At 45.4% G+C, this 20,007-nt stretch overlaps 1 protein-coding gene and 1 long non-coding RNA gene across 4 annotated transcripts in view; one reads left to right on the forward strand and one right to left on the reverse strand.

The window, feature by feature from the left end:
* ZNF148 (zinc finger protein 148) overlaps positions 1-13,349 on the reverse strand; it is a 46,831-nt gene extending 33,482 nt beyond the window's left edge. For 2 of the 3 annotated variants that reach the window (XM_073305169.1, XM_073305170.1), the window contains exon 1: positions 13,131-13,348. The gene's annotated coding sequence lies outside the window, so the exon portion shown is untranslated. Of the gene's footprint in view, positions 1-13,130 lie in introns of all 3 variants that reach the window. The other variant, XM_073305171.1, reaches the window with a different exon arrangement.
* Positions 13,342-20,007, forward strand: part of LOC140895464 (uncharacterized) — a 35,499-nt gene continuing 28,833 nt past the window's right edge. The window contains exon 1 of the long non-coding RNA XR_012154200.1: positions 13,342-13,544. This is a non-coding gene — a long non-coding RNA (uncharacterized lncRNA). The remainder of the gene's footprint in view (positions 13,545-20,007) is intronic.

Here is a 20,007-nt window from a genome sequence, read left to right on the forward strand (position 1 = left end):
GAAAAGCTCCAATGCCCCCATCCTTTGGAGAAGGAACTTGAAATTTGGCAGGGGATGGCTTTTGTATCAGGGATGTGCCTTTTCCACCCCCGTGTCAGGGCACATCCGCAGGTGGCCTGTGTGCATTGATCAGTTACCAAGTTGCAGACAGGTTGGGGTCGGGCCAGGTCAAGATACTAGGAAGTCAGGGTCAGGCACTAGGTTATGGACGGCAGGAAAAAAGCAGAGTTGAAGATGAACCAGCGTCAGAAGTTGGAGACTAGGGTACACAGCAAGGCAAGGTCTGGAGCAGAAGCAAGGAGGCAGTCTGCATTATTACTCAGGCTGCTCCCCATGATGGCTTCCTAGTTTATATACCAGCAATCAATGGACTGAGGGGGGCCGCCACACAGGCCCTGTTGGGTGGTACTTCCTGCAGTGTCTAGCTTTACAGTGTCCTCCAGCAGAAATCCAGCCCAAGCTTCCCATTGCAATGAGGAAGTGCCAGCAACCCAGAACCTCATGGTCCCAAGTTCTAGTCCTGCATGTTTTTATACTCCATGAAAATCTACCCAAATTTAGCCAAATTATCATCCTCTGAAAAATTTCAGTTGGCACATGCTCAACAGACTTCTGTCTGTACCGGGACTGTTTGAGCAAGGACACTGGGATTGGGAGGTGAGGACAGAAACAGCAAGTGGGGGTAAGATTGAGACCAGATGAGGACCCTGGCCTCTAATCTTTACACTGGTTTCCTCAGAATACAAAATTCATGGTCTCAATCCTGATCCTCAAGGCCATCAACAGCCTGGGCCCAGGATACCTAGAAGAGCTCCTCTAAATCTCTGGAGTGAGGACCACAGCTGACAGCTCCACTCCTCAGGCACAACAGAATTGCAATTGTCTACAGCAGAGGTACAGCTTGCATGGACAGGAGAAAGAGCTATCTCAGGGGCCCATCCAAGACTGTGGAATAAACTCCCATAGTAACTGAGAGCGACCATAAACCTCACTATTACCACTGAAAGCACAAGAAAAAAATGTTATTTGACTTTGCTTGTATCAATGTAAACACAGAGTACAGTGTACATATATTGAAATTAAATAATTCCTGTACAACACTCCCCTGGAGAGAGAAACACAAGTGACAGTTACTAATGATGATGTTTAATGCACTTCTGGAAGGTGCTAAGACACTGTGATGATCAGAGCTGTATAAGAACCTCAAGAGGAGAGAACAGTAAAGGTGACACTGAAATGAGTATCAGCACTATGGGTATCTCAGGCAATATTCCATTATGATAACCCCTTCTGACTTTTTATGCATAATTAACAACAGGGGGCGGAGAACCTTTTGACAGTCCATAAAGAAGAGTGTTGAGCAATGATGAGAAAATGTCTATCACCAAATTTTGAAATCTCTCTTCCAGTTATGGAACTCAATGACTGAAGAACAATTCAGCTCATCGCAATCAGGATTAGCTGCCTGGCCACCAACAACACCATGCTATCACCTGTATCAAAGGCTGCTATCAGTATCTAACATTATCAGCAAGGATCATTAGAGCATTCAGCAAGTTGATCAGAACATGTCTGTATTACAAGACAGTTTGAACACAAACTGAAAGAAATAAAATAGCTAATCAACCACAGACTGGTGGGAACAGAGCGCCCAAGTCATGCCTTTCTCAAAAATCTTTCCCAAACATGAAAAATTAGAAACCAGGCAAAACTGCCAGAACAATACAGAATTTTTTTAAACTGAAGGCCCACACCTTCACATATTTAAGCACAGTCAAGACCTTATTAACTTAAAGAGAGTCACTGACATTTATTAGCAGCAAGCCCATTGCTAAACCACTGGCAGCCAGAGAGGTACATGACACTTGTGGTCAGAATAAACCAGGATTGGCAAACTACAGCCCGTGGGCCGGATCTGCCAGCAGAATTGCCACCTCTGTGGTGCCGCAGGCCCCGCGCCGCTCCCAGAAGCGGCCGGCACCACATTCCTGCGGGGGACAGAGGGTTCCGTGCGCTGCCCTTGCCTGTGCCCCCCGGCAGCTCCCATTGGCCGGGAACGGGGAAGCAGGTAAGTGGTGCCAGGCCGGAGCCCACACCCCGAACTGCTCCTGCACCCCACACCCCAACCCACGCCGCACCCTTCCTACACCTCAACCTCCTGCCCTGAGCCCCCGCCCCACCCTGCCTGCACCCCAACCTGCACCCTGCAATCCTCCTGCACCCCAATCCCCTGCCCTGAGTCCCCTGCCGCACCCCGTATCGCTCCTGCACCCCAACCCCCTGCCTGAGCCCCCTGCCACACCCCGCACCCCAACTCCCTGCCCTGAGCCACCTCCTGCACTCCTCCCTGCACCCCTGCCCTGAGCCCCCCCCGCACTCCCCACCCCCTTTTGCATCCCAACCCCCTTCCCTGAGCCCCATCGTACACACCACACTCCTCCCGTGCCCCAACCCTTTGCCCTGAGCCCCTTCCGGCACACCGCACCCCCTCTCACACCCCCCGCACTCCCTCCCACACCCCAACCCCCTGCCTCAGTCCTTCATGGCCCTGCATGCAATTTCCCCACCCAGATGTGGCCCTCAGGCCAAAAAAAGTTTGCCCACCCCTGGAATAACCCACTGAGAACCATTCTGATCTTGGAGTCTGAAACTCAGACTGGGTATACACATCTTGCTCAGTTTAGATATTGGTTTATGACTGTGGCATCAATCTTTTCTATCCTGATTGAACTACTGTCTAAAGAATGAGGAAAAAGTGTTAGAGCAAACAACTGCTGAATCCATTATGGGTCACTGGCATACTGTATTCACCAGACTACCAACAACGCAAACTAGTTCTGCCAGATAATTCCTCAATCTAGTCTAGACTAAGAGAACTTTAAGAAAAAGAAAAACCTATTGGCCTCCACCACAGACTCCACGTGGGCTGGCATTCACCAGGACTTCAGTCTTCTCCCTGATTTTTTAATTACTCAAGCCTTTTATTAAATCAAGCCAAAGGGATGATACAAAAAGAGAGGATGTCTTGGAGCCATTTCATGAATGGCAATGGGAAACACAGTTATACTAATCCATTAACCCACTGAAGAAATGCCTCAATAGCAATTCAGGGGAGAGCCCTCTAACAGTTCTCTGGAAGAGGCACTTTTCTGGGGAAGGACCACTGAAACTGAGCCTTGACCTCAGTGGCACTGATACCCTGATCCCTGTATGCACTAATTAAGTGACAGAATACAGTAGAACAGGCATTTGAACTGATCCAAAAACAAAGCAAAGAATGTTTCCATCTGTGTGTGTACTCCCTGTACTTAACAGGGACAAACTGATGAAAGACACTGGTTCCATGAACTCGCAGAACTGTCATCTGCACTGACTTGGAAACCTCCTAAAACTAACAGCCAAGGGGACTCCACCACCAAGCCAGAATGCATGTAAGATGGTGACTGCAACCAACATCACAAAAAAGGCAGGAAACTACGGGCTTGTCTACACTACTGTCCGGATTGACGGGCAATGATCAATCCAGTGGGGGTTGATTTATCATGTCTAGTATAGATGAGATAAATCTACCGCCGATCACTCTAGCGTTGACTCCGGTACTCCACCTCAATGAGACGGGGAAGGGAATTGACAGGAGAGCAAGGGGAATCGACGGGAGAGCGTCTCCTGTTGACACACTGCAGTGAAGACACCGCGGTAAGTAGATCTAAGTACATTGACTTCAGCTACGTTATTCATGTAGCTGAAGTTGCGTAACTTAGACCAATTTCCCGCCACCTCCCATAGTGTAGACCAGCCCTATGTTCTGGTGTAATATATGCACTCTGACTAATGTCCCACAGTCACATTCGGCACATGCTATAGCTTCTATATGGTGTTCAAGGCCTACCTAGAAGGCAATGCAGTAATTCCAGATATTAATTCCACAACGCATATAACAGCTGACCATCTAATAAGGGTTAGGTTGCTGGGCAGTTAGATATAGCTGATATACATTTTTTTAATTTAAAAATATGTAGTATAACGTGTATAATATTCATAAAAACTGTATATGCCTTTTCCTTACCTTTGTATGCTGCTTGTCTTCTCAGACTCCAAGCTCTCAGGACACAGACTATTTCCCTGTGCATGATGTGCTGCTGGGTATAAGTAAGCATGGGGACATTGTCCAGCACACTGTACTACCAGATTACAAATAAGAAGTAACAAAATAATAAGGCTACCTAGGAGTCACAAAAAAGGCATTTATCCAAAGAGTCTGAAAGAAATAGTTATGATTGTCTTGCAAAAAAGGCATTTTGGGACGTCTTTCCACCTATAGTCACAGAACACTAGCTCCAAAATCAGACGAATACATACAGGACATACAGTTAAACAACTATATTCAAATTCTAAATTCAAGAACTAAATTCAAAAAATTTGCTACTTGGCCAAAAGAATGCCATCCTCCCCAAGACCAACAATGCAGACAAAAAATACTCTCACCACACTCTTAAGATTAAATAATTTGCTTTTAGGTTAAACTCAAACTCTTCAAGTTGTAAAACTGCTAAATACAATCTTCCCTGAGCTGTTTGGTGATGCTGTTTCGAAACTCAACTGATCAGAAGGCCAGAGGTTCCAATTTTCAATGCTGGCTGTCAGCCAGACTGAATATAAAAGATCTTCCAGGCACCATAATGCATCATTCCCACTGCATAAGATGACTTGAGTTCCTAGTGCTGCCCCCTGCATGCTTCTCCCATGATGAATGCAAACACTGTTTAATTGTTTAATTAGTGTAGACCTTGAATGATACCACATTGCATAAAATGCACTGAAGATTCATGTCAGTCAACTGATTTGAGCTAGAAATACATTTTAATTTATTTAGTTCTTTGGAGCAATCATCAACTTGCATATAAATACCAAGTCTGATGGGGTGTACATAGACACCACACAGATGAGGAAGGTCCCAGACAGGCCCTGGGGGCAGCCCGGGCTAGCCCCCTCCCACCCCCCCAAGGACCTGTCAATCTTTTATGACAGGGAGGAGGCATTTAAAAGGGAGGAAACGGCAGCCAGCTATTATGGGGATGAGGAGGGAATTGCCCTAAGCAGCAGACTGCAGGAGTGACTCCTAAAGTCACAGAGGGAACTCCCAACCAGGAGACCTTCACCCTGACCTTACTGAGAGTGCAGCGAACTCCCATGGTAAGCCAGACAGACTAAGCCTGACTCAGAAGCCCAGCCAGGGAGATTTCTCAAAACTCACTATGCAGGTGCTGCATTGTTGGCAGCACTGTGGACTTTTCCCCACCTCACTTTTTGAGGGGTCCTGGGAATGGGGGTACTCTCATATGTGTTGAGGTTTGTGACTTTTCTATCCCCCATCTGGAGAGATTTAAGAAGGCTCACAAAGGACAGCCCTTCCACTCCTCCTTGCAAGTAGTAAGGAACCAGGGCCTCTGCTGGAACCACCCAATGAAAATAACTGTGTGCGGTCAGGTTCTCCTACCATCTGTGGGAACCACAGGGGACTCTGTTACACCAAGTTTTAATTCTAAAAATAAGACCTTTTGACCACAATACTGATTATGGGTTGGTGGCATCTGCACCGTAAGTAAGGTTCAGACTTGTTTTCCATCATAAGCCTTACTTTACCCCCAAAACAACCATAAAAGTTCTTTCAACTTCAAATTTGGTATAGGTGGTCTGTAGCATTAACATAATTTAAAAAAAAAAAATTAAAGGTCATTTAGACAGCCCATTTTAAAGGCGTTACAGGAGATTATGAAGTTTGCATGGAAGAAGGAGAAACCATGAGGTTTTCATAAGGTCCACAAAACAATTACCTAGCTTCTTCATGGCCTCTACACACCAACAGCATCCCTACCACACACGCACCCCTGCAACCTATCTGCTGCCCCAGTGAAGATTCACACAGGACTAAAACTGGCAGGCTTGGCTTCTTATGCAAGGCCTAAGCACCATCTTCTCCTAGATGGAAGGTGACAACCTACCCTTCTATTGTTAAGATATTAACAGTCTCAAACAAAAGTTGATTCAATACACACACAGTGGATTCTACCAAAGTGGAATGAGATCACATGCATGTTGAAGGCCAAAACTCCTCACACACTTCTAGAATACAAGCAAGTGGTAATGGCCCAAATTCATTCAGAGATTTTGCTGCATTTGATTACAATGGGGACTAATCATCACTTCTGAATCTAATAGATCATGTCCATGAAATAAATAATCGCTTCACAACAAGAAAAAACATTAGATTCTCTTTGCAAAATGAGTCAGCTAGGCTATACCAAACTGCCAACCACCTTGAACAATTCTTTTACAGGGAATATTATGGACATAATGGTAGACAAGAAAATTGCTTTTTTTCACATTCACTATACCTACCACATGACTTTAGAAATGCTCAATGCTAAAAATGATGCAACCTAAGAGCTTGACTTTTGCCATCCATCTCACTTGTCACAGGCTCTCAAGATAGCAAGGTGACCTGTGTTAAGAACCATCATAACAACGATCAAGAGCAGATGACAATCAGAATATCATAGTAGGCCACCAACAGACAGGGCCACTGGCTGTAGGATACTTTCTCTTGGAGAACTCTGAAATCTATTTGAGTCCACTAGTGTCCCTGGTAGGATCTATGAAACCAATCCTTCTTAACAGCAGCCACAAGCACATATTGTTCCAAAGGAACTGCCATGCAGGATCAGACCAATACTCCATCTAGTCCAATATCCTAGACCCAACAGTGGCCAGCACCAGGCACTTCTCAGAAAGATGCAGTAGATAGTTGTGCATAATGTGCCCTGTAAAGGTTTCATTCTAATACCTAATGGTTAGACATTGTCTTAAATCCTGAAACATATGATTCTATGAGGTTCTCTCTCTCTCTTACGAAAAGAGTATCAGAAATCTGGGTAGCTTGTTACTCATATAAACATTCAGTCCCTCTTTGAAACTTGTTAAATTCTTGGCCTCAGTGACACTCCATATTAGTTTTTCCTAGGATGAGTATGTTGTAAGCAAAATCCATACATTTTAACATCCTGTCATTGTGAAACTTGCATAAGACTGCACAATGGCACACAAAGGCTGCTCTAGCCTGTCCCACATAACCTACAGATCTCAATCTTTCTCCAAGCAGCTTAGTAACAACACCTCTTTCCCTATGACTTTTGAATATTTGCAGTACTCAATGAACAAAACCCTAGGCCAGTTATCTCCATGAGTTTGGGATAAAGAAAAGGAGGAGGAGGCAGTCTAGGGACATTGGCAAAAGCAGAACACTGATGGGTCAGAGTCGGACCAGACAATCATACAGTACACTGGCAAATGAACACCCAACGTGTAACCCACTTATGATGTCTGGTGGCAGAAACAGATCAGAGACAGCAAGGGAATTGAGGATAGCTAGGTACAAGTTATACTTGTTTGGAGCACACCAGAACTCTCTCGCCCGCAACTTCATTGCTTGCAAAAATATAAATGTATTTGACATTTCTGAAAAACAGCCATTTAGAAGCAATTCAGATAGTGTAAAAATGTTTGTCTTCCCTTTCTTAAATATTTAGTGAATGTACAACTATATCACATCTGCCAGCTAACAATCTTCTTCACTCCACCTCCTTCAGTAATGTAACATTATCCAGTCACGATGTTACTTTTGCTGTAAACTGTTCCATTTGACAGACTTTTTTATATTCTATTTTGGGAAACATCGGTAGTAAAAAGTTAATTCAGCCATTGTGGAATATTACAAGAGCAAAGATAATCTTTGCAATTTTTAAGAATGGGTATATTTTTACCCTATGTATATGCAGCTTTCATTTGGAGTCCTTTGTTGTAAAATTAAGATATAGCCTCCCACTTTAAAGAGTTTATCCATACAGTCACCACAACAACTTTATGCATTATTAAAATAACTTGCTATTGCAAGGAATTATTTTGTTTTACAGTCATTTTACATGCTTCTTGATTTTTCAGTGCTAGAGATATAGACAGTTTATACTTGATAGGCTGCTCACAAATTATATCCTTCTGCTACTTGCAGGTTGGATCTTCTGCCCACACAGATTTCATTTTATCATCAGACTATTTAATTCTGCATTTATAAAAATGTCATCCTAGCCATAAAAGAAGAATCAGATAGCACTGTCTTAAAAGTTTTCTGTACAAATTGTGACAAGACGCAGATACTGTAATACTAAACTGTCAATAAAAGCAGTACAGAACACTAGCTCCAAAATCAGACCAATACATACAGCATATACAGTTAAACAACTATTTCCCACATTATTTTTCCAAACCTGAAGGCATATTTAAACCTAAATATATTTCATCACTAGTAAAAAAATGCTACTTAATTATACTGTATTCCTGAACATAAGAAAAATCTCACACTGTCATAACCATAAATGCTGGAAAAAATAGGAATTTTGGAGCAAAAGTACTATCTGATTTTTTTTTAATGGATAATTCCAGACATTGTGTAGACTGGGTTACTAGAATCGTTTCAACACATTAAAAATTTCATTAGGAATATATGTGTATGTAGATCTATCACTCTGCATGATATACTTCTCACTGCATTTCCAAAGGAAGGTAAATCTTCTTTCTGCACATTTAAAAAAATATTAAAAAAAAAAAATCAACACACATACCAAGCAATATGAGAAAATAATTTTAAGTTTTTCTGATATATTATTTGAACTGCTAACTACAGATGAAAAAAAATCTCATTATGCAATCTGTTCAAGAAAACATTTTTAATCACAAATCCTATTGTAATAGTCTTTGTATATGTTATTTGATATTAATGTGTACTATAAATAAGATATGTTCAATCTGTATGTTAATTATTGCATTTGTAGCTTAAAGCATTGTTGATAATATATAAAAGAACACTGCTATATAGATATGAAGATTAAAAAACCTTAAAAATAATTTAATGTTTAGAATGTATAGTACTAATGAGCTAAACAGATGGGATTGTGTTTTTAACTTCACTGAAAAGTACTAAAATAAAGTGACTGACGGAATCTGTGTAACTGAAGATAAATTTTGTGAAAAACTCTCTAATAAGAGTGCCCACTCCAGAAGTAATAGCTGGAACCAACGGTTTGTGCCTTGCTGACAGTCCATGTCCTGTCAACAGTTAAATTTTTGCTCTTTAGGGACATCAAGCAATTTGTATGTGAGAAGTCGCTATTTGTTCAAGGGTCTTTATCTGTATTTCAGTGTACCCATGCGGAGATTCAGTAGCTTCAGTGGGACTTCATTTGAGCATAAGCATCCACCTACACAGGTCAGGCTGCATGCTAAGGGCCTTAGTCTATTCTCCAATCACTATGTGGCGATTTGAGAAGGCAGCTTTCATTAAAAAGCCTAGTCAAATGAAAAACGTAACAATTTAGATGATTTCAACTGAAATAATTTAATTTGCTGATTTAATTTTAGCCCTTCACTCAGTTTGAACAATACAAATAGACAAATCAGTTTCACTTTCAGATTCTCGTGAACAATGCTAACCAGCAAATATTGCAGGATAATGTTTAAACCCAAAGAGAAAACTTGTAATTTATTTATGTCTTTTTAATTTCACAAAAAACATTTCTCTTAATATTAAGGGGGAAGGTTTCATTTTTTAAAACCAAAACTAAATTAAGCCTAATCTATCTGACAGTATTTCTAACAAACTGGAATTAGGAGCCCATTCCTGCAAGCTACTCCAAGCATGCAAAGCCTAAGTGCTTTTCTACAAAGGGAAACTCAAACTGCTTGACACACTGCAGCAGTGCGCATTACAAGGGTGCAAACTGTAGAATGCTTTAATGTATTACATTCTAACTGCCTCGTACACCTTGCTGACACGCTCTAAAAGGTACCTAGCATGCACTGACAGTCTCATTTGAAACAGCACTGCATTAACACACACTAGGAACTTTTTACAATGTGTCAGCAGGGTCTACACAGGACAGTTGGCATGCAACACATTAGAGCACTCTACAATTTACACCCTTTTGGTGAGCACTGCCACACCATATAGACAAACCCCCAGGAAAGTTAAGGTGAATCAACTACAGGTGTGATGTTCATGTACATAAGTCCTGGTCTACACCTAAAACTTAGGTTGACCTAGCTACATAACTAAGGGCTGTGAAAAATATCACACCCTGTATGACCTAGTTAGGTCATACAGACTCCTGACTGTAAATACAGCTAGGTCAATGGAAGAATTCTTCCATGAATGTAGCTAAAGCCTCAGAATGGGGGGCATTTACTATAGAGATGGAAAAACCACTTCCCTCACTATCGTAAGTGTCTACATTACAGCAGCATAGCTGCAGCACTGCAGTTGTGCTACTGTAGCACTTGAAGTGTAGACATACCTCTAAGTTAAAGCATTTTAACCCGATTCACCCTACCTTTTCTGAGTGCCCTAAGTATATAAATGTTTCCACTGGAGATATTTACAATGGAACAATAGCACACTTAATATTCTTCTTCACAGGGGACTAAAACGACAAAGATCCTTGCCACCACACACATACTTAATCTCCAGTAGAAGACAAAATGTCAGTCCTGTCCAGGATTTTCCCAAAACACTAAAATATGGTGACTGATCACATTTTCATCCCCCAAACTCTCCCTTTAGGGTTCTGAAACTTAGTCTAAACTGACTGAACTCACAACTGAAAACTTTAGTTCCACCATTTCCAAATTTACATCACCAAATTTGCGGTGCACAGTCCTGTCCATGAGCTGTCAGGAATATAAGCTCAGTTCTTTTATATTTGAGTTCATAATATTTCACTGGGATAAAGCATGTCCATAATGGTGTCTTAAAACACCACTAATGTTGTTGTCACAGAAGTTCACAAATTAGAAGCAACAGTTTTCAACTTCAATAGATTTAGAATGCCATTTTCCCCCAGAATAAAGTGCTAATATTTAGATACTTATAAATTGACAACATCATTATCTGTTATATTAGAGACTTTCCATTAAAATTAATTTATTTATAAATGTTTGCAGGATCTGGACTTAAATATAGAATAGGGTAAAAATTAAATACAAGACAATAAAGCAATCAAGAACTATGCCAGAAATATATATTACCTATACACTAGTTATCCCAGGCATTTGCCTGAGGGGGTGAGGGCAGAAAATGTAAATGTTACACTGTATAGCCAAATACAGGAGGCTAGTCTCTTTATTTTGTTTTTAAATTATATTGGCAAAATAACTTTTTTTTTTTAGAATTTCTACCTATGCTAAGACACAACTATGAAGAAAACACTTTTAGAAAATCAGTTAAAAATACAATTATTATAATTAAACAGTCCCTGTTTCTTGTTTGTTTTAATACATAAATATTCTGCAATCCTTTGTGATAAAAACCCATGATAGGGATTTTTATGATAGGGAGGACTGACTTAGTAAAGCTGATTTTGCAGAGTTTTCCTCTAACCATTCCTGGGAGATCAGCATTTGTCCCTGCTGTGAAACCAACAGGATTCCAAACCAGAGCAGTCAAATTCCACTAGATACACAGAAAGACTATGTCTGATAGGCTGTGGGCCCCCCGGCACTGTCCAGGCTTCCCTCAATGACAGCTGTCCCTGGAAGCATGCACGAGTACCACAGGATAGAGAATACAGAAAAGTTAATGCAGCCTGTAGGGGCACAAACTTTTTTTTTTTGTAAATTCAAGCATTTTAAGGCTAGAAGGGACCATTATATCTTCTAGTCTGACCTCTTGTATAACATGACTCCCTTCAGGAAGTGGGATAGGATGATACCATTCCTCAACCTCTTTAACCTCCTCAGGCAAGGATCTCCAAACCTAGGGAGGGAAAGTGTAGGGACAGTGTTCCCCACAAGCAAAGGAGTAGATCTGAACATGGATGATCCACTGTGTTCAGAGAGCTTAAGTTCCAGGTACATATTCCTGGTGACTGAAAAGTAATGTTAAAGTTTGTACTTTGGCTCGTCCTTAATCTAGCATATTAAAAACAAAACAATAAAGATTCCCTTCATTTTAATAAAGTTTTCATTTTATGCAGTTTGCCTTTCCAATAATCTTTTTTTCAACGTGTTCAGGTGAAACCACCATCTCTCTGTCTCATCCTAAACTTCTAGCTTTTCAGAATCACATACATCTATTTTATGATCCATAGCCATATTCCAGGTGGGGTTGAGAAACAAAGTTAAAAGTTTGCTCACTGGATTCTATGTACAATAATACTTTACATCATTATACAGCACCTGTCAACCACAGAATTCAAAAAGGTTTATGAAAATGGGAAAGGTTAGCTAAACATGCATTATATTAGCTAAAGATGCATTATATTTGCAACATTGATGTCTAGCCCATGTCTATGCACCATTAAAGAAAAAGACTCACTATTGTGCTAATGCAGACTAAGGTTTGACAAGGGTATGGGGGGGCGAGTTTAAATCTCAATTAAATACCCGTCACAACTCCCCCACCCCTTTTTTCTCTCTCTTGTCTGAGGACTTCGAAGCAGGCACTTGTTAGCAGCTCCTGACACTAGAGAGACCACTCGCAAAGCTGCCTATAGGGAAGGGGAGGGGGCATTTCTGAGGATTAAATCCCCAAATCAGCAGCTCCCCTTCCCGAGAACAATAGAAAGTGGGGGGTGGGGGTGTCTCCAGGTCTGTCTGCCTCCCTATCCCCGAATCTCACGCCTCCGTCTTTGTCTGTCAGTCCCCCAAGTGCGAGCCCCGCTCGCGGCGGAGCAGCAGCTCTCACTCCGCCTCCTGCCCCGAACTCAGACTCCGGCAGGGAAAGCCCCGAGCGCAGCCCGCATCAAGGGGGGGAGCGGAAGGAAGCTCCCCTCACATTCACCCTCCACAGCAACAAAGGGGGGGTGGAAGCTTCCTCGCCCCCCCCCCGCCTCCTCAGGCTCTGGCCTCGCCAGCCCCGCGGGGGCTCCGGCCTCCTCCGCCCCGCTCGCGGTTCCGCAGAGGCTCCGGGCCGCTTGGCCCGCAGCGCCGCGCACAGGGAGCGGCGAGGCCCAGCTTCTCTCCCTCCCTCCTCCCTGTGCGTGAGCGGCCGGGCCGACCCAGCTCCCCCGCGCTCCGGGGCTTACCGGCCGCGGCGCTGCGAGGGGAAGGCGGGCGCGGCGCTCAGAGTCCCCGGGCCGCGGCCCCGGGCATGATGGGTCCTGAGGGAAAGTTCGGCGGCGGCGAAGGGTCCTTCCTGCTCGGCGGCTCGAGGAGCGCAGCAGCGTCGGCCTCCTCCTGGCGGTGACAGCGACAGGCCGGCCAGAGCGCCGCCGCGCCGCGGTGCAGGCTGGGAAACCGCCGGGAGGACCCGCGGCCGCCCAGGCGCCGGAGCCCTGGGAACCGCCCGGGGTACCCGCCGACGAAGCCTCGGCGGCCTGCTGGGGCGAGTGGCGGCAGCGCGCGGGAACCTCGGCACTCGGCGGGGCCGGAGTCCGGGCAGCCGGCGGAATGGAGGGAGCTGGGGCCTGAGGAACCGGCCGCCTGGGGCAGTCCCGCGGGTAGGGGCGTGGGGGCTGAGGAGCCGGTCACGCTGGGGGCTGAGGGCGGAAGGTACCTGGAGAACCGGTCACTCTGGGGGCTGGAGAACCGGTCACATTGCGGGGTAGGGAGCGGAGCGGGGGGTGTGGGGAGCTGGTCATACTAGGGGCTGGGGGGGCTGGAGAACCGGTCACATTGCGGGGTAGGGAGCAGAGCGGGGGGTGTGGGGAGCTGGTCATACTAGGGGCTGGGGGGGGGCTGGAGAACCGGTCACATTGCGGGGTAGGGAGCAGAGTGGGGGGGGTGGGGAGCTGGTCATACTAGGGGCTGGGGGGGGGCTGGAGAACTGGTCACATTGCGGGGTAGGGAGCAGAGCGGGGGGTGTGGGGAGCTGGTCATACTAGGGGCTGGGGGGGGGGGCTGGAGAACTGGTCACATTGCGGGGTAGGGAGCAGAGCGGGGGGTGTGGGGAGCTGGTCATACTAGGGGCTGGGGGGGCTGGAGAACTGGTCACATTGCGGGATAGGGAGCAGAGTGAGAGGTGTAGGGAGCTGGTCATACTAGGGGCTGGGGGGGGGCTGGAGAACTGGTCACATTGCGGGGTAGGGAGCAGAGCGGGGGTGGGTGGGGAGCTGGTCATACTAGGGGCTGGGGGGGCTGGAGAACTGGTCACATTGCGGGATAGGGAGCAGAGTGAGAGGTGTAGGGAGCTGGTCATACTAGGGGCTGGGGGGGTGGCTGGAGAACTGGTCACATTGCGGGGTAGGGAGCAGAGCGGAGGGGTGGGGAGCTGGTCATACTAGGGGCTGGGGGGGTGGCTGGAGAACTGGTCACATTGCGGGGTGCGGGGGTGGGGAGCTGGTCATACTAGGGGCTGGGGGGGTGGCTGGAGAACTGGTCACATTGCGGGGTAGGGAGCAGAGCGGAGGGGTGGGGAGCTGGTCATACTAGGGGCTGGGGGGGTGGCTGGAGAACTGGTCACATTGCGGGGTGCGGGGGTGGGGAGCTGGTCATACTAGGGGCTGGGGGGGTGGCTGGAGAACTGGTCACATTGCGGGGTAGGGAGCAGAGGGGTGTGTAGGGAGCTGGTCATACTAGGGGCTGGGGGGGTGGCTGGAGAACTGGTCACATTGCGGGGTGCGGGGGTGGGGAGCTGGTCATACTAGGGGCTGGGGGGGCTGGAGAACTGGTCACATTGCGGGATAGGGAGCAGAGTGGGGGGTGTGGGGAGCTGGTCATACTAGGGGCTGGGGGGGTGTCTGGAGAACTGGTCACATTGCGGGATAGGGAGCGGAGCGGGGGGGTGGGGAGCTGGTCATACTAGGGGCTGGGGGGGCTGGAGAACTGGTCACATTGCGGGATAGGGAGCAGAGTGAGAGGTGTAGGGAGCTGGTCATACTAGGGGCTGGGGGGGGGTGGCTGGAGAACTGGTCACATTGCGGGATAGGGAGCAGAGGGGTGTGTAGGGAGCTGGTCATACTAGGGGCTGGGGGGGTGGCTGGAGAACTGGTCACATTGCGGGATAGGGAGCAGAGCGGAGGGGTGGGGAGTTGGTCATACTAGAGTCTGGGGGGGTGTCTGGAGAACTGGTCACACTGCGGGATAGGGAGCAGAGGGGTGTGTGGGGAGCTGGTCACACTGGGGCATAGGGTGGGTGTGGGGTTTTGTGAATTGGGCCTTGTATGGAGGGGCAAGAGGGGCCCTTCAAGACTGCATAGGGTCAGGGATTGGGGCAGGGCATCCCAGGCTCCAGGGAGATGAAGGGGATTTTGCAGTACTAGATGCCCCAAGGTGTGGAAATATGTGGTGAGGGGCCACAGCATCATGTGCTCTATGATGTGGCATATCCCAAAGCACTGAGAGCTAGGATGTGCAAGGAGCTTTCAGGAATGGTGTGGCCTAGCCCTTTGGAAACCTGCAGGAGCTACTCCCAGGTCAGTAGTGCCTATTGCCATGTGTACAGGGAAATTTACAGCAGTGGCAGTGTTAAATGTGTTGGGAAACCTACAGTGTAGTGAGTGTGTTGGGAAACCTGGAGAAGTAGCAGTAAACAGGTGCACAAGCACTAAGTGAAGAAAAGCAATAGGAGTAACAATGAGATAAGGAACTGCAGGAAGAGCATCAGTATGCGTCCTGGGTGCAAGGGAGCTGTGTGGGTAGCAGTATTCAGGGCTCCAAGTAGAGGAAATATACATGCGAAGTACTGACTGCAGGAACAGCAACACCAACGGCAAGAGGTACTGAAAATCTGCAGGAGTGGCAGCACTTAGTATCCCTTGTCAGATATCTGCTGGAGCAGATAAGAGGGTGTTGGATGTGGAGGAAGTTGCAGGAACAGAAGAACTGAATGGTGTAGACCAGCAAAAGCAGCAGCACCCCACCCAGCATTAGGGGTGCACAAAACCTGTTGGAATAGGCACAGCTCTGAGCACCACATCTCCAGGAAGGCTGCAGTGGTAGGAAAGTAACAAAGAGTATCCTGCATACAGGAAAACTGAGGAGGCAGACGTTCCCGCAGTCTAGGTGTATGATGCCTTCAAGGACAGAAAAACCTGTACCAAGTAGATGAGGCACATTACAAGTCTGGTAGGAATGAATGTTTGAATTCAGGAAATCTGTAGGAGTATTAGCAATGAGATCCTTGGTGTTGGACATGCTGGGGGCAGCTGAGCTCTTGGTTTAGGAATCCTGCAGGTACAAAAAATACAGACCCTCTAGAAGCCTGCATTAGCAACAACCCAGGGGCCAGGTGTCAAAAATGTGTAACGGCAGAAGCACCAAGCAGCCTCTGTGCTACAAAATTGCAAGAGCAGCTGTCTAGAATCCTGGAGAAGTTCAAGGCATGGGGAACAAAATAAAGCCAGGTGCAGGTAAAGCTGCAGGAAGAGCAGCACCAAAATGCAGATTTGTAGAAGTAGCAGCAGCAGCAAGTACGCCAGCTACCTGCACTGTTAGATGGTGTCAAGTCTAACTATTAAAATTAATTTAAAATACAATAGAGAAAAGAGAGAAATAGAGAAGAGATCACACAGTAGGACAAACCTGAAGTCATATGAACCCACCACATCCATACTTTCTACTACACACAGTCATTAAAAGTACACTTATTTTAAGCTTTTACTTTTCTTTAAAGGTCGCTGTTGGGAGAAAGGTGTTTTCCACCTTCGCTCCTTAAGGCAAATCCTGAATAACAAAGGAGCACAGCAAGGAAAGTTAATACCAATTACAAAAGCTGTCTAGACTTTAGTAGAAACGTCATATGGCATTTCCCCAGTGGCTGCGAAAGTTGGGATATCTCACCCAACACAGGAGAATATTTTGATGGCTGTTTTTTCTGTAACTTTTCACTAGTTTGAGGATTTACTTTTTTTATTTAATGACTGGGGCTTCTATCTCTGTGCCATCCAAGGGAATGGGTTTGGGGGGGCAATGATTAAGAAAATCGGAGTATGGAGGACACGGGTAATCATAAAAAGAAAAGGGGTACTTGTGGCACCTTAGAGACTAACCAATTTATTTGAGCATAAGCTTTCGTGAGCTACAGCTCACTTCGTCGGATGCATACTGTGGAAAGTGTAGAAGACCTTATTATATACACACAAAGCATGAAAAAATACCTCCTCCCACCCCACTCTCCTGCTGGTAATCGCTTATCTAAAGTTATTTAAAGTGTATTTAGATTGTAAACTCCTTAGTGCCCAAGTCTTTATGAACACCATGGGAGCTCAGCTGTGGCACGGGCACTTTAAGTGCTATTGTAACGAATAGTTACTAACATTAAAATAAATGCAGCAGGGGACTGAAGCCGGGAGCCCCAGCCCCCTACCCCTAGCTGAGGCTAGGAGCCCCCCGCCGCCTGTACATAGCCCCTAACTACCCACTCCCTGCACCCTGAGCTACTCCCCTGCCTGCAGACAGCCCTTAGCTATCCCATCCCTTTACCTTGAGTGGTTTTCAAACTTTTTGAACTGAGTCCCCCCCAAGTTATATTTTTTGGTGCGTCCACCACAGCCCAGACAGGTGGGATGGCCTGAGTGAGTTAGGGCGTGAAGGTGGTGCTCCCTTCCTGGACCCCTGGCTTGAACCATGCCAGCTTTCCTCCCCCCCCCAATAGAAATAAAACTATGCCTATGCCCAAGGGTCCCTCCCCCTGGCCCAGAGCCCTGAGTACCTGCCTCCAGAGGAGGGCCTTGGAAAGAAAAAGGTTGAGAACCCCATGCCTAGGTTATGCAGGAAGTCAGACTAGGCAATCATAATGGTCTCTTCAGGCTTTAAAAATCTATGGAATAATTTCTTCAGTATATTTTTAATAATTTTGTGACTACCGCTGTACAGTACTTTGGGTTGCACTGTGGGCCATATCTTCAAAAATGTGCAAGTTGGAGGAATTTTAGCATGTACATACCCCAAATATGGATATTTGTACACCTGAGCAGTGTGTGGATTTGTCTGTCTGTCTGCCCCCCTCTGGCAGTCAAACATCTAGAGACCACGAGCAGGTGATGTTCCTGTTTTGCTCCAAATAAATGTCCCTGTCTAGCAAAACACTTAAGCACACGCGTAAAGGGAAGAATGCATTGAAGTGTTTTTGTGGATGGGGCTAACATCTGCACATGCTGTGCAAGGTCATACTTACCAATAAAGCCAAATCCTGTGAAGTGGATAATTCAAACAACTGCAGAAGGTGTTTTCTTCCAAAGCTAGGGTGTCCTACAGGATCTCACTGTCTGCCGCAAGGCTTATGCCTTTCTTCCGTATTCTGGTAGTTTAACAAGCTGCATCTGCACAATGAAGTCAGCAGGTGTTATCAGCTTTGTGCAATTTTTAACTCCTGTTAATAGGGTGCCTCAATAGATGACCTCTTCTCTTTGGAAGGGCATAGATCTTGCTATCTGGTTATATTGTGATGCATTGCTAAGGACAAAATATCACTGAAGTTAAGCTATAGTTTGAGGATTTGTATTATGCTGGCTCTTTGCACACAGGTTTATTCAAACCTTTTGGAAATTGTATTGTGTAATAGATCTGTAAGAACAAAGGAAGGAGTTAATAAAGTATGACTACTTTGCAAGCAGTCATTTTGCATTTTGTTCAAATACAACAAGAAACAGTTGTGGTTGACTTGCTTGCTGAACAAAATGAAAGACCAGATATTCTAAAAATAGGGTTATAGAAACCAAGAAAAATTGTACACCTATGAAATTGATTTTTTTCCTTCAAAGGCAATTAATTTCATAACTATTCATTTTTACTTATCAAAAATTTTGAATCTCATTAAAGGAGGGAGTAAAGAACCTCACTTAACTTGACTTTAAAATACATTTCAGGATTACAGGCCTCTAGCAGAGTCTGCATAACACTTTTTCCTAGGATGCATCAGTGGGAACCTGCTTTTCAACAGTGCGTTTGGCAATTAATAGTGTAATTTGAGGAAGGATTATCTTGTAGTTAAAGCACTGAATTGAGAGTCAGCAGGTTCTGATCTTGGCTCTTGCCTAACATTTCCTCTAAGACCTTGACAAGATACTTAGGGCCAGATTTTCAAATGTCGTCTGACTACAGGTACCTCCATTTTGGGGGCATTTTTTCAGAGGTGCTCAGCACCTGAAAATATAGAAGTGAGATCTGCAGGTGGTGCAGTTCTTCTGAAAGTGAGGCTAGAGCAGCGGTTCTCAAACTGTGGGTCGGGACTCCAAAGTGGGTCACGGCCCTGTTTTATTGGGGTCCACTAGGGCTGGCTTAGACTTGCTGGGGCCAAAGCCCAAGCCCGAAGGCTTCAGCCCTGGGTGGCAGGGCTCATGTTACAGCCCCCTGCCTGGGGCTGAAGCCCCCAGGATTGCAGGGCTTGGATGGGCTCAGGCTTCAGTCCACCCTCCTGGGGTCCTGTAGTAATTTTTTTGTCAGAAGGGGGTTACTGTGCAATGAAGTTTGAGAATCCTGGGCTAGAGGCATACAAAGTTAAGCACCCAAAAATTGAGGCACTTGTAACTAGTGGACACTTGAAAATTTAGGCCTTATCCTCATCTTTAAGATGAGGAAACTAACACAGAGGTTGTTAATTACACAACTCATAGGGCTGTTATGAGGCTTAATTGTTAATGTTTATATACTTTGAAATACTTGGATGGAAGGAGTTAAACATTGCAAACCAGCATAAGAAACAGAGTAGGACAAATGTGTCCTTTTAAAACTTTTCCAAAATACTGCATTGGATTGTTGGTTTTGCTTGTGTCTAATATTTTGCTATGGCCATAGAAATATTTATATGTTTTCATTAGGTAAAAAATTCAATACTATTTAATCTAAAACACCAAAAAATAAAATGAATACCATCAGAATCTCTCCAGCTATGGGCAACCCTAAAACAGTAGCAAACTAACGTGCATACGCTCTGGGAGGAAACAGATTTCAGTTTCAAGTTTCCAAGGGGCTTATAATGAACCACAGTAAGTAACTTATTTTTAAAGTAATTAAAATTGCCTA

The sequence above is a fragment of the Lepidochelys kempii genome, chromosome 11 (genome assembly GCF_965140265.1).
Source record: "Lepidochelys kempii isolate rLepKem1 chromosome 11, rLepKem1.hap2, whole genome shotgun sequence".
Taxonomy (NCBI): Eukaryota; Metazoa; Chordata; order Testudines; family Cheloniidae; genus Lepidochelys; species Lepidochelys kempii.